The sequence below is a fragment of the Arachis hypogaea genome, chromosome 14 (assembly GCF_003086295.3).
Source record: "Arachis hypogaea cultivar Tifrunner chromosome 14, arahy.Tifrunner.gnm2.J5K5, whole genome shotgun sequence".
NCBI classification, from domain to species: Eukaryota; Viridiplantae; Streptophyta; class Magnoliopsida; order Fabales; family Fabaceae; genus Arachis; species Arachis hypogaea.
In genome coordinates this window covers 105,830,490-105,845,586 of record NC_092049.1, presented here as the reverse complement: position 1 = coordinate 105,845,586, position 15,097 = coordinate 105,830,490, and the positions used below count along the sequence as shown (strand labels likewise).

The following is a 15,097-nucleotide window of genomic DNA, read 5'->3' as shown; positions in this document are numbered from 1 at the left end:
TACTGCTTGCAGGTTGTCAAAAGGAAAATTATCATCTATAGGAGTAGAATCATCCTTAATATGTTCAAGGCGACTCAAGTGGTCTGCTACTAAATTTTGATTACCACTCCTATCCTTTATTTCTAAATCAAATTCTTGTAACAGCAGTATCCAACGTATAAGTCTTGGTTTGGATTTCTTTTTAGCTAATAGATACTTTAGAGCTGCATGGTCCGAATACACTACTACTCTAGTGCCAAGTAAATAAGCCCGGAATTTATCCAGAGCAAAAACAATAGCAAGTAGCTCTTTCTCAGTAGTAGTATAATTGGACTGGGCAGTGTCTAAAGTCTTAGACGCATAGGCAATAACAAAAGGATCCTTACCTTCATGCTGAGCCAGCGCTGCGCCTACTGCATGGTTGGAAGTATCGCACATGATTTCAAATGGCTAGCTCCAGTCTGGTCCTCTCACAATTGGAGCCTGAGTTAGAGCGGTCTTCAGCTTATCAAACGCTTGTTTGCAATCCTCACTGAACTCGAACTCAATATCCTTTTGCAGTAATCTGGATAAGGGAAGTGCTACCTTACTAAAGTCCTTAATAAATCTCCTGTAGAAACCTGCATGGCCAAGGAACGAACGGACTTCCCTCACAGAAGAGGGGTAAGGTAAACTAGAAATAACATTCACCTTTGCTGGGTCTACAGAAATGCCATTATTAGATACCACATGTCCTAATACAATCCCTTGCTTTACCATAAAGTGGCATTTTTCGAAATTCAATACAAGGTTTGTATTAACACATCTATCTAATACTCTAGATAATCCATCTAAGCAAAGGTTAAAAGAATCACCATAAACGCTAAAATCATCCATAAAAACTTCTATACAGTTCTCAATAAGATCAGAGAAAAGACTCATCATGCACCTTTGGAAGGTGGCTGGTGCATTGCACAAGCCAAATGGCATTCTCTTATAAGCATAAGTCCCAAAAGGACATGTAAAAGTAGTCTTTTCCTGATCCTCAGGAGCTATATGAATCTGGAAATAACCTGTGTAACCATCTAGAAAGCAATAATGTGATTTACCTGACAGGCGATCCAGCATTTGATCAATGAATGGAAGTGGGTAGTGATCCTTACGGGTAGCTTGGTTGAGACGCTTGTAATTAATGCAGACTCTCCAAGCATTCTGAACTCTAGTTGCTATGAGCTCTCCATGCTCATTCTTCACTGTAGTGACTCCAGACTTCTTGGGCACCACTTGTACTGGGCTTACCCATTCACTGTCTGAAATGGGATATATGATACCTGCTTCCAATAGTCTGGTTACTTCCTTTTTGACAACTTCCAGGATGGTGGGATTCAATCTTCTTTGTGGTTGACGGACAGGTCTTGCTCCCTCTTCTAAAAATATTCTGTGCTCGCATACTTGAGGGTTAATTCCCACTATGTCTGCCAAACTCCACCCAATTGCCTTCTTATGCTTCCTCAGTACATCAAGTAACTGCTCTTCTTGTTGAGAAGTCAGTTCCCTTGCAATAATAACCGGAAGCTTCTGCTCATCCTCAAGATTAGCATATTTGAGATGTGGAGGGAGAGGTTTCAATCTAACTTTTGATCGTGGGCAGGCTCTGGATTATCTGGGGCTTGTGAAAATGGCGAAGTGTCTTCATTGTCAGTTAAGAGGGTCCCCACACTTGGACCTTGTCCAGTGTACCTTTCTTCAAACTCTTCTTTTTGAACTTCAGCCACACTTTCGTCTATGACATCACACTGGAAGATAGAACGATCTTCTGGGGGGTTGTCAATGACTCCATTCAGATTGAAGATCACTATGTGGCCATCTATTTCAAAGGAGTATGTTCCTGAAAAAGCATCCAATTTGAATTTTGATGTCTTCAGGAATGGTCTTCTAAGTAGGATCGATGATGGCTTATCTGAATCATTATGGGGCATCTCCAAGATATAAAAATCAGTGGGAAATGTGAGCCCTTTAATGTTCACTAAAACATCTTCAGCAACTCCAGCCATTGTAATAATGCTTTTATCTGCTAACACAAAACGAGCTGCCGACCTTTTTAAGGGAGGGAGCCTCAAAACATCATATATGGACAAAGGCATTATACTGACACATGCTCCTAAATCACACATGCAATCATAAATTACTACACCACCAATAGTACAACTAACTATGCAAGGACCTGGATCACTACATTTTTCAGGTAATCCTCCCATTAAAGCAGATATAGAACTACCTAAAGGAATAGTTTCTAATTCATTAATTTTGTCTTTATGGATACATAAGTCTTTTAGAAACTTTGCATATTTAGGTACCTGCTGAATAACATCAAAAAGGGGAACAGTTACCTCAATCTTTTTGAATATTTCTACCATTTTAGGATCAGGTTCCAGCTGCTTCCTGGGCTTCCTTGCAAGCTGTGGAAATGGAATGGGAACAGTGGGTTCCGTGGTGCCTGCGCCTTTTGGTGCTTCTTCTTGTGGTTGAGCTATCTCTTCTTCAGCTATGTCCTGTATATCCTCTTCCTCTTCAACATCTTTGATTTCCACCACCTCTTCAGCTGAGGCGTATTCTGGTGAGCTTGGTTCCTCCTGATTCCTCTCCTGCAGTGTAGTTCCAGACCTCAGGGTGATGGCATTAATGCCCCCCTTTGGGTTGGGTAATAGTTGAGAGGGGATTCCAGTGGTGCTTGAAGGTTAGTTACTGGAATTTTGTGTTGAACCAAGCTGTGTCATAAAAGCTTGCAGAGTAGAGGTGAGACCATTCAGACTGGCATTAATAGTGTTCATGATGGTACTTTCCATGGCCAGTTGTCTTTTCTCAAAAGCTTGTAATAAATCTTCATTAGAAGATACCGAAGAATGAGCAAATTGAGAGATTTGCTGCTGATTGTTCGGTGGTCCTTGGTTTTGCCTCAGGTGAGGTGTTCAGTAAGGTTGATTTTGCTGCCTGTTGTTGTTATTATTCCACATCTGATTTCCCTGATTATCTCTGCCTCCCCTATTATTGTTGTCCCTCCAATTCTGGTTTGAATTGTCCTGCCATCCATGGTTATTATTTCCACTTTGATTGTACCCTTGGTTGGGGCGGTCATAGAAGTTGTGAGTGAATGCCACCATGTTGTCTTCTTATTGGAGCTGCGGGCATTCATCAGTGTAATGGCTGTAATCAGCACAAATTCCACAAATTCTTTGTGGAACTAGTTGTTGGTTTTGCTGCGGTTGAGTTTGCTGAGCTTGTTGATTCAACTGCATTTGCTTTAGCAGGTTGGTCATCTCACAGATGCTTTGATTTAGAGCAGCAGTCTCTATGCCAGAAGATACTTCTGCAACGGCTTTGAAATGGCCTTGCTTCTGTCTGTGGTTTCGAGTAGATTCAGCTAAATCACTGATCAATTGCCAAGCTTCATCAGTGGTCTTGTACTTCTTCATAGACCCATTGCTGGCACTTTCTAATGTGGTCTTATCTTGGGGCCTCATACCTTGTGTGATATAGCTGAGTAGCACGATCTTGTCAATCATGTGGTGGGGGCATGCTTCCAGAAGATTATTGAAGCGCTCCCAGTATTCGAAGAGAGTCTCATTGTCATCCTGAACAATTGTAGAGATATCATTCCTCAGTTTATCAGTAACTTCAGATGGAAAGAATTTCTCCAGAAACTCCTTTCTGAGTGTATCCCAGTTGGATACATTTGCTAGAGGTTGAGTGTAATACCACTCTCTTGCTTTTCCCTCAAGAGAGAACGGAAAAGCTTTCATCAGAATTGAAGTTTCATCAGTGCCATCACGCCTGACAGTAGAACAGGCTGCCTGGAAATCTCTCAAGTGATTGATAGGCTCTTGAGCAGGTAGGCCATGAAACTTGGGCATCAAATTTAGCAGTACGGTCTTTATTTCAAAATCCGTAGCTACCGCTGGATGATGCGCTTGACACGGTTGCATTGTAAAATCAGGAGCTCCTTCCTCCTGAATGGTAACTCTTCTAGCTGCCATGTTTTCTGCACGTAAAACAACTGAATCAGTAGAACGGGGGCTGGTTTCTTCCTCAGATTCACTTTCAGATCCGCCCTCAGAGCGGGCTAACCTACGCTGTTCTCGCCTTATTCGTGAAATAGTCTTTTCAATTTCAGGATCGAATATTAGCAAGCGCGGATCAGGAAGTGAACGTGTCATTTGACGGAAGAAACATGAAGCTCATAGTAGCAAAATTAAATAAAATGCAAATAAATAAATTCTAATTAATAAAATTAGCACTCTATTGCAACTCCCCGGCAACGGCGCCAAAAATTGTTGGGAAGCAGAAGCTGGTGAATTAAAAATTTATTAAAATGGTTACGTTGCAAGTATAGTTCTTAACTCACCAAAAATCTGCCTATCAATTTAGAAATATGTCACAGAGAGTTTAAATTAAAATTACTGGGAGTTTTAAGTCCCAGGTCGTCTCCCAACGAGTTGCAGAAAGGTATGCTGTTTTATTAATCAGATGTTCCAAGAAGTTGAGCTAAGTAGATTGGAATTTAAATTGAGGAATTGTAAAGAATATAAATAAAGGCCTTGACTGGGAATTGATTGGTTAGAATCTCTATCATTGATGGTGTGATTGTAAGATTAATTTATAATTAATGGTTATTCTGTTTGGTTATCCTTTACTAGGTAAGGAAAAGTCAAACAAGTTGGAATGTCAGATCTGTTCACAAGTTGCAACCCACTTAGTTCAAAGGGATTGGCGTCGGCGACAGGATAGCAATCCAACATTTAACCCAATTACAAATTTTCTTTCAATCCTTCCAACTCAAGAGTTCCTTTTAATCAACTCCCCATCAAGTAAGAAAACTACTCACGCATTGTAAATAAAGAATCCATAGCGCATGAAAGGGAATTAAAAGAAGACATGATTATTGGAATTGAAATTGAATTAAAAAGAAATAATCCTTGCATTAAATAATCATAAAAGTATCTGAATGACAAAATTGAACAAAACAAAGAACATGGAAGAATAAAACCAAGTTAAAAAAACAAACTAGAATGATGAAGTCTTGATGAGGAAATAACTCTTCTCAATGTTCCAATGCTAAGACCAATTGAAAATTAAAATCCTAAAAACTAGAGAGAAAAACCTAAGAGAGTAAAACTAGATCTAAAACTACTGAATGAATGTGTGTGTTATTTCTGCATATTCTCTAACTCTAGTCTGCTGTTCTGGGCCGAAATAAGGTCCAAAATCGCCCCCATCGAATTCTGCAGATTATGCAGATCGCACATGTCACGCGATCGCGTCATCCATGCGGACGCGTCGCTTGCGCTTTTTCCTCTCCACGCGTTCGCGTCGTCCACGCTACCGCGTCGCTTGCGCTTTCCAATCTGCGCGGCCGCGCAAGCCATGCGGCCGCGTCACTGCGATTTGCGCTCCTTCGCGCGGTCGCATGAGCCATGCGACCGCGTCACTTCTCGCTGGTTATCTCCTCAAATTCTTGTGTTCCTTCCACTTTTTGCTAGCTTCCTCTCCAATCTCCATCTCATTCATGCCCTATAAAGCCTGAAACACTTGACACATAGATCACGGCATCGAATGGAATAAAGGAGAATTAAAATTAAATAATTAAAGTCTCTAGGAAGCAATTTTCAAACATGTACTGAATTTAGGAAGGAAATCTAAATGCATGCTAAATTGATGAATAAGTGGGTAAGGATCATGACAAAACCACACAATTAAACATAATATAAACTATAAAATAGTGGTTTATCATTATGCTGAATGATGGCACTGCATTCCTTTATCAACACCACTGTTTCACTTTTCTTCCAAGTCCTCTTATTACTCAATAATTCTTTCATAAACTTGGCATAAAGAGGCATTTGCTCAAGGGCCTCTACAAAAGAAATGTTGATTCAAAGCTTCTTGAAGACCTCTAAAAATCGGGAAAATTGCTTGTCTTTGGAGGCCTTTTGGAGCCTCTGAGGGTATCACATTTTAGGCTTGTATTCGAGAGCCTTAGGCAATGACGGATGTGTGTCAAGAGAGACTGGAAAAGGGTTGTCCGCACGCCTGGGAGGGGCGTGTTCCACCTCCTCCTTCTTCTCCTCCGGAGCTTCTTTTTCAACCAGCTCCTCATTAACCTTGGTCTTAGAACCTGTTACTTTACCACTCCTCAAGTGAATAGCCTTGCATTCGTCTCTTGGATTCACCACTGTATCACCAGGAAGGGTATTAGGAGGCCTTTCAAGTAGTTGTTTGCTCAACTGACCTACTTGCATTTCCAAGTTTCTAAGTGAAACTCTAGTCTCCTACATAAAACTTGCAACTAGTGATTCTAAATAGTGGTCTTCTAAGGCTGAGAAGTTGCTTGCTGAGGTTGTTGTGGTTGAGATGACTAAAATTGGCGGTTATTAAAATTATTCTGATAAAATTGTCCTGAGAATTATTAAAGTTTTGTGGCCTCTGAGGTTGCTCTCTCCACCCAAAGTTTGGGTGATTTTTCCATCCCTGATTAAAGGTCTTGGCATATGGATCATTGTTGGAGTTTCTAGGAGCATTCTCCATAAAGTTGACCTGTTCAAGAGAAAATTGAGCATATTCATAATTCTCACCTTGAATGAAGCCACCATTCATGTCATATGAAGCCTCTTGAGGGACATTCTGAGTACTAACAGCTGAAGCATGTATCCTACTCAAGTGCTGCGTAAGCATACTGACCTGTTGAGACATGGCTTTGTTCTGAACAAGAATAGCATCCAAGGTATCTACTTCCAAGATTCCTTTCTTCTGAGGAGCCCCAGAGTTCACAGGATTCCTCTCAGAAGTGTATAAGTATTGGTTGTTAGCAACCATCTCAATTAAATCATTAGCCTCTTCAGGAGTCTTCTTTGTGTACAGAGAACCACCTACAGAATTATCCAAAGACATTTTGGACATCTCTGAAAGCCCAGCATAGAAGATCTATAGCCTAATCCAGTCTGAGAACATATCTGCAAGGCACCTCCTAATCATTGACTTGTACCTCTCTCAGGCTTCATAGAGGGGTTTACCATCTCTCTGCCTAAAAGTTTAAACATCTGTCCTCAACTTAGTCATCTTCTAAGGAGGAAAGAACTTGTTTAGAAATTTGGTGACCACTTTATCCCAAGTATCCAAGCTCTCCTTAGGCTGATTGTCAAGTCACTGCTTTGCTCTATCCTTGACAACAAATGGAAAGAGCATCAGCTTATAGACATCTGGATGCACTCCATTGGTCTTTACAGCATCAGCTTATAGACATCTGAAGTCCATGAAACTGACAATTCTGTTGCACCAGAATGATCAACTGAGGTTTCAGCTCAAAGTTGTTTGTACCTATAGGAGGCACCACAATACTTTTTCCATAAAATTTAAGAGTGGAAGCAGTGTATGAACTAAGCATTCTAGGTTGCTCACTCCCATTCTGATTAACCACATTAGCGTTGACAGCATTATTGGCATCCATAGTGGACTCTTCAACTTCTTTTGCAAAAGTATCACTGAGACTTTCACCAGATTTGTGGAGTCTAGCTTGTTACAAACGGCGTCTCAAGGTCCTCTCAGATTTAGGATCAAAATCTATAAGAGGTTCCTTGTTCCTATTCTTGCTTATAAACAAAAAGAAAGCAAGAAAAGGTGAAAATCTCTACATTAGAGTGAAAATAATTAAGGCAAAATTAAGGGAAAATAATTAAGGCAAAATGTGAAAATTAAAGCAAAAAAATTAAATAAACTTAAAGCTAAAATGTCTAATCTAAGCAATCAAACAACTAGTACGTAGTTGTCAATCATAGTCAATCCTCGACAATGGCGCCAAAAATTTGGTGCAAAATTCAAAGTCTACAAACTAACCGGTAAGTGCACTGGGTTGTACCAAGTATTACCTCAGGTGAGTGAGTATCGATCCCACGGTGATTGTTGGATCAAGCAACAATGATTGAGTGATTTACTTAGTTAGACAAGAAAAAATGGTGTTTGAGAGTTCAATAGCATTAAGCAGTAAAATTGGAGAATTAGAAAGCAAGCAGTAAAAGTGGTGTAGAGAATATGTGAGAAAACAGTTAAGGTTTTAGAGTTGTTTATTTTCCAGATTTCTATTTCTCACCAACTATTTTAATCATGCAAGATTCAATTCATGGCAAACTATATTTGACTAAACCCTAATTCCTTAGTAATTTAGTCTCCTCTAACCTAGTTAACCGCCAATTTCTTGGTCACTTAATTTCAATTAGAGGTTTAGGTCCAATTCTAGTTTATGTGCCACAGAAACCCTAATTACCCAAATATAAGAGGATTATATGTAATGTATCACGTTAAGCCCAGATAATTAGTCATTTAGGAGAAATTGTTTTCATGCTGTTATTCAAGTAAATTACTTTTCCGAGGTTTACAAGAACTCAAATAGAATAAGGGTTATTCTTCCGATCTATCCAAATCCTTAAGATGAAGAATGAAAACAAATTTTTGAAATTAAAATTAATACATTAATTAAAATAGAATAGTAATAGTATCAATTCAAAGAATAAATAGGGCTCCTAACCTTAACAGTGGAGGTTTAGTTGCTTATGGTTGAGAGAGAAAACTAGGGTTCTAAAAACTGTAAATTACGGAATGAGGTGCGTAAAAGAAAAGAGAGTCCGAAGGCTAAATCTTTTCCCTTTTATATCTAATCCTAATTAATGTAAAATATATTTTCTAAAATTAAATAATATATTTTTCTATTTGCAAATAAAATAAAAGTTTTAATCAAAATTAAAGAGGCAATCTTCGAGTACTCCTTTTTGGCATAGGGACCATTGCATTCTCTATGATTGGTGCCTAACTTGGGTTGAGCCAAGTTAGGCGCCACCCAGGCTGCATGGTATGGGAGCTTTCTTCATCTAGCACCTAACTTGGAGAATCCCTACCCCAAGTTAGGCGCTACCAAGGCTATGCTTCCAGGAGAAAGAGTGTATACTACTATATATTGTTGGAAAGCTATGGAAGTTAGCTTTTCAATGCCACTAAAACTGCGTCAATTGGATCTCTGTAGCTCAAGTTATACCCGTTGGAGTGCAAAGAGGTCAACATCATCCACTTTCTCTCTTTTCTTCTATACAAACCCTGTCAAATCCATCTGAATGCTAACTGAAACAAACCAAATTGTACACGACTCAAAGTAGCATTCATAGTGGCTCAAAAATACTTAAATCTTGATTAAACTTAACAAATTTGAATGCAAATTCACTAGAAAAAGATAGGAAAGATGCTCACGCATCAGTGTCCACGTATAGGACTCCTTAAATTCAAACTCGAATGGAATGCCCGCATCACGTACGCGGGTTCTGTAGAATCCACCTTTACACACCAAACTTTCGATGCATATAACTTTTCCGTTAGAAATCATTTTTAGTCCATTCTTTAAATGGTGTAAACTTCACAAACCCAATTTTCATATGAAATAAATTTGAAAAGGTTTAGGAGTCCGGAAGCCGAATTATGGCTCACCGAAGTTCGGCCAAAAATAAGTTTTTCTCAACAAATCTCAAACCTCTATCTTTACCAATTCCTAACTCAATAGCAACACTCCAAACTTCTAAATAGCACCAAAACATACCAAACCATTACCTCAACCTTCTCATTTATTCCATTACACATTAATACACAACTTTATCAATTTCTCTCCAATAATTTACATTTAATATAACTTCATACTCCATCGACAAAGTATCATTATTATTCATTAAAATCATAATCTCATTAACCATCCACCACATTTATATCATTAACCAACATACTAATTATCCACATCCAATCAACATATATTACATTAACTAAAACCATTAAAACCACTAAATATGCACCCAACATATAATTCAACCTATCCTAAGTCGTCTAGCCTAAGTTTTCACAAGACATTACATATTACATATGAGAAACCAAAACTATACCTTGGCCAATTTCTTCCTACGCCAAAGACACCTCAAATTGGCAAAATTACAAGCCTCCACCACCGAATATTCATCACCCAAAGCTCAATCAAGCTTCCAATCTACTTAAATATGTTCCAAATTCACATATACACTACCTAATACATATTACCACATTCATATACAAAAACTTAATCCTCAACCACAATTAATCAAGGAATTTACTAGGGTTAGAGAAATTTTACCTTATACGTGCCTTATTCGAATAAAAGCCCGCTAATTCCTCAAGCTAATTTGACCCTAAAATATCAAAATAACTAAAAATCTCAACACCCAACAGATTGGATTTTCAAAATTGGGAAAGAGAGAATCAAAAATAAAAATGTAACTTCATTACCAAATTGATGACTGGGATTTGTAGAGCTCGATGTGGTGGACATGAGGCTGCAAACAGTGCGGCAATCGGAGTTCCGGATTGAAAGTTATGATGAAATAAAAATTTGGAGCCAAGGGTTTTGTTCTTCTTCACTCTCATTGTGTCTCCCTCCTCTTTCTTGATGTGTTTGCTTATGAGGGCTTCACTAAGTGTGGAGTGTATTTTTATTGGTTGGGCTTGGACCTATTTGGGCTCGGTTCGGCTCATTAGCCTAATTTTGGGCCAAAACTTTTAAAATTAGTGTCAAAATTCATATTTTAATTATTTCTTCCATTATAAACTATAATTTAATCTTCTAATTTTTTTAAATAATAATTAATTTATTAGTTAAGTATTTACTAATTTTCAGGGTTTTACAATTCTCATCCCTCCCGGTCATGTGGCATCGTCCTTAGTGTCGATTGCAACTCTGTGGTGCTGCTTCGCATCATCATATGTGATGGTTGTCCATGGGTTCGGCACCTTCCATGGTAGAAATCACCATTCATCCTCCCCTCCTACATCGCGATCTATCCTCAAATCTCTTCTGCGTGCCATCACAGATTCGAACCAACTTTCGATCTCCTTCAGTTCACACAGTATCGCTACTACCAGGTCCATTTGTAACTTCCTCATTGTTCTTGTTCATATTTTTTGGAATTTTATTATAATCATTTGCTTCTAGCTAGAAGTGTTGGATCTGTTGTGGTTGAAAAATCTGAAATTGAAACTTTAAATCTATGTCGTGCTATTGCTAAATTGCTGTGTGATTGATATCTGAATTTAGACTTCGGTTCTTCTAAATCAATTTTTTTTATCAGAAATGTTCTTTGCTGCAATAGTTGATAATACTGGTTGAAAATCCAGCTGGTATAACAATGTAAGAATGTTAGCTCAAAGGTCAACCAATCTGCCATTGGATTGCACTGCCGCTAAAGCCGGAACCACTTCAGATCGCGGTCGATCAGTCCCTTGGCGACCTCCTAAAAATGTTTAGCCTCTGAAGCTCCTTTGGAATTCCACAGATTCCAAGCACAAATAATCCACCAATAGCCATTTGTACCATCAAACTTGGAAGAGCATCATGCCAAGAAAGGTGACTTTAATCTGAACCACCATGGGAAGCGGTGATCGCTGCCCGCATGGTATTGAATGAAAGTACCATTTGATACGATATTGTATCAAGAGATAGAGAGAATTAGATAGAAAACATAGAGACTAAAATAGAACTCATAGAATTAGGACCAAGAGGGAAATTAGAGTTTCCAATTACATCATGCATATCTACACTATTACATCTTATTCCTATTTATAACATAATTCTCTGAGTGAGCTATAGATCCAATATTAATCCTAATAATCACCCATATATCACTTCTATTTTCCTTTCAACCATTTACATTTTTTAATATCATTTAGTTGTAATATTATTGAAAATACATAGTATTATTGTAAGTCATAAAAAATAAAATTAAAAATTAAATATTAATTTCAACTATTAAAATGTTATATATTTAAAATTGTATTTCAACTAATAGTTTCATATTTGTACTATAATATTTAAATATAATCTAAAAAAATAAACAAAAGTGACTACGTAAAAGAACAAAAATAAAGATAATAATATAAAATCAAATAAATAATTTGAATTGAGTATTTTCATAATTTTACTAAAAGTCCAATTTATATATGAATTTTTTATGAGGTAAATATCAAATTTGTACCCAAGAGATTCTAGCACTGACAAAATGGTATTTGACTTTTGTTAGTAACAAAATAGTCTTTAAAAGAACTTAAAATTTGACAAGCGTTTTTCTGAACTCGTCGGAGTATATCTCTGACGAGAATACTGCTGAGTTGGCTACCGTATTTTGCTGAGATGGCAGCCTTGTTCATTAATATACTAAAATTCCTAATCTCCCTCTTTTTGGAACCCTAATCTCCCCGTTCCCAAAACCCCACTCAACATGTTCTTTGATAATAATCATTGATACATCCTCAATTGAATCCCTAAACTCAGCAACCTTTTCTTTATGCTTTTTGAACTGCTCATGGTTTTTCCACCATTTCTCACTCTTAAACTTCTTCCAACACAATACACAATAAAACTCCTTCTCACCACCCTTCTTCCCCCCTCCTCTGCCTCCTCAAGCCACAAATCATTCTCCCCGTCCTCGCCCTTATCCACCTTCGCCTACTCCAGAATATACCTTGTAGAAGCCTCTATCGAAATCGGAGTAGTCGGAGAAGATGATATTGGAAAATCAAAACACCAATCCCTCCTTTTTAGAACCCTATTCTCCCCCTTTTTCAATGCACTCTCTCACTTTGAAATGGAGCTCAATGCGGTCTGCGTCTTCACCGTTGTCCCCTCGCCTAAACCTACTCTCCGCATTCCTATACCTTTACTATTGTCTCCTCAACATCACCTCGTTGGTATGTGCTTTGTGGTGGCTTGCTTCTCTCCCTACGACTAAGCGTAAGAACAGACACATACAGCAGCGGCATCTCACTCATTGGCCTTGTCTCTGTGCCTCTCGCCGGTAGCTGTGCCTCATTTCCCCACCACCAGTAGCTGCTTGTTTCCCCACCTACTCTGTTTGTGTTGAAGCTGTCATCTTAGTTTTGCTGTGGCTCGCCTTCTCTACTTTCACCTCTGTTTCTGCATGCCATACCTCCAGGGACGGACCTAAGGGGGTGAGTAGTGGCCTCGGCCCCCCTCCCAAAATTTTAAGAAACTATATTTATATATGAGATATGTGTTTAAAAAATAAAAAAATATTATAAAATTTAATAGTTTTATATGTATTATTTTTTACTATGTGATGAATTTATGTCTTAATTGTTTAATTCACTAATATTTTTTACTTAGCTAATTTAATATCATACCCTACTCTCAAATCTTTGTACCTTTTAAATTAGTTTTTATATAATAATCTTTATATGTATTCTATAAAGGTACTGTGTCTTTCAAATAATTAATAATTTATAATTTTTTTCAAATTTTTTAAAAATTTTAAAAGAATTAATTTTAATTAATAAGATATGTGATAATTTTTAACTAAACACGCTATAAATTATTAGTATTTTATAATTTTATAATGTATTATTGATATTGTTATATTTTTTATGTAATTATCATATTAAAAATAATATTGTAAAAAAAAATTATATATATATATATATTTATAAATCTTTTAAAAAATTAGCTCTAATAACTATATGTTAATTATTTTTATGAAATGAAAAAAAATATCTAAAATTTGGCCCTCCATATTGAAATTTCTGGATCCGTCCCTTCATACCTCCTCTGTTTCTGATGCTCTTCTTCTAGCCTTGTTTGACTCTACGTCTTGCTTTTGTGGTCTCTGTGTTAAGCTTTATTTATTTATTATTTTATTATTATATATGAATTTATTTACTTTCTCTTTTAGGTGAGCTTTATTGTTATTAATCTTTTTGAATTATAAAATAAATATGAAAATTTGGGACAACTCATGTGCATTGGGGGATCATTCGCTGGATTAGGGTTTAGGTGGTTTTTTTTCCAAGTTTGAGACAACTCATAGAATGCAATGGGGAGGGGATTAAGAATCCAGAAATGGAGAACTTTGGTGTTTTGATTTTTCAGGTTGGATTGGGTTGTTTAATCAATCTAACTAGGTATATACATTAATAAGGTTGCCATCTCAGCAAAATACAATAGTCAATTCAGTAGTATGTTTGTCAAATTTTAAGTTCTTTTAAGGATTATTTTATTAATAACAAAAATTGGATATTATTTTGTCAGCGCCAAAATCTTTCAAAAAATAATTTAGTGTTTACTTTATTTTTATTTTTTATAATTATTAAATTTTAAATTAATTTATATTTTTTATAAAATATATATCTCTTTTATTCTCACACAACACACTCGTTTAAATTTAGTTATAATATAATGGAAGATTTAAATTTTTTAGGTAATCGAGCCCATTGTATGCCGCCTTTAAATACGCTCCTGCATATGGATTAAAATTTTTCGAAACATCACCTACATAAATCAATTTTCTCTTTCAAAAATATCAATCTATTTAACTTTTTTTTGCTTAATTTTTTGTCATTATGTAAAATTTGTTAAGGATAAATTAAATTAAAGATTGCATTTAATTTGTTGTTTTTATTTTTTAGTATTTTTATTTTTAAAATTTTATATAAAAATTAATAAAAAATAAAATTCTATTGTGTATTTTTATTATTCTATTTTTTCTTTACAAAAATCTAAAAAAAAAAACTGAAAATAGCCCAAGATTAAAATGCATTATAAGTAAATTAAATTTAGGGTAAAGTACTAAATTGATCCTCTATGTTTGGGCGTAATTCTGTTTTAGTTTTTAATATTTAAAGTGTCCTATTTGAATAAAAAATTTCTTTTAGTTTTAATGTAGTCTCACTATACAAAAGAGTATTTTGTAACACTGATTGAAAAAAACCCTAGCAGAGAAAGAGTACGTACTCCGTACTCAAGGAGAATGAGAGAAGGAGAGAGCGGGGGCGAGCGGTTGAGGGTGAAATATGGTGAGGAAGATGGCCATGCCATCGGAAGAGATAAGGGGGAGAGTGTAGGTGGGTGTGTATCCAGTGTTAAGGAGGGTTCTTCTCGAGAGGGGTTAGAAAAGCCATCCAAGGTCTCTTTTAGAGATAAAGTCATTGGTGCAGAAAAGTCTAAGGCCTTTGCATTAGTAGGGTCTTTATCTGGGGATGGTATCGCGACGGTGATAGGTAAGCAGGGTGATTCTCGCCC

General features: G+C 36.7%; 1 non-coding gene across 1 annotated transcript; it reads left to right on the top strand.

The window, feature by feature from the left end:
• The first annotated feature begins 3,515 nt into the window (after nt 1–3,515).
• LOC112746058 (small nucleolar RNA R71) lies at nt 3,516–3,623 on the top strand. The gene has a single exon (XR_003173958.1). It is a non-coding gene; the product is annotated as a small nucleolar RNA R71 (small nucleolar RNA).
• Nucleotides 3,624–15,097: the final 11,474 nt, after the last annotated feature.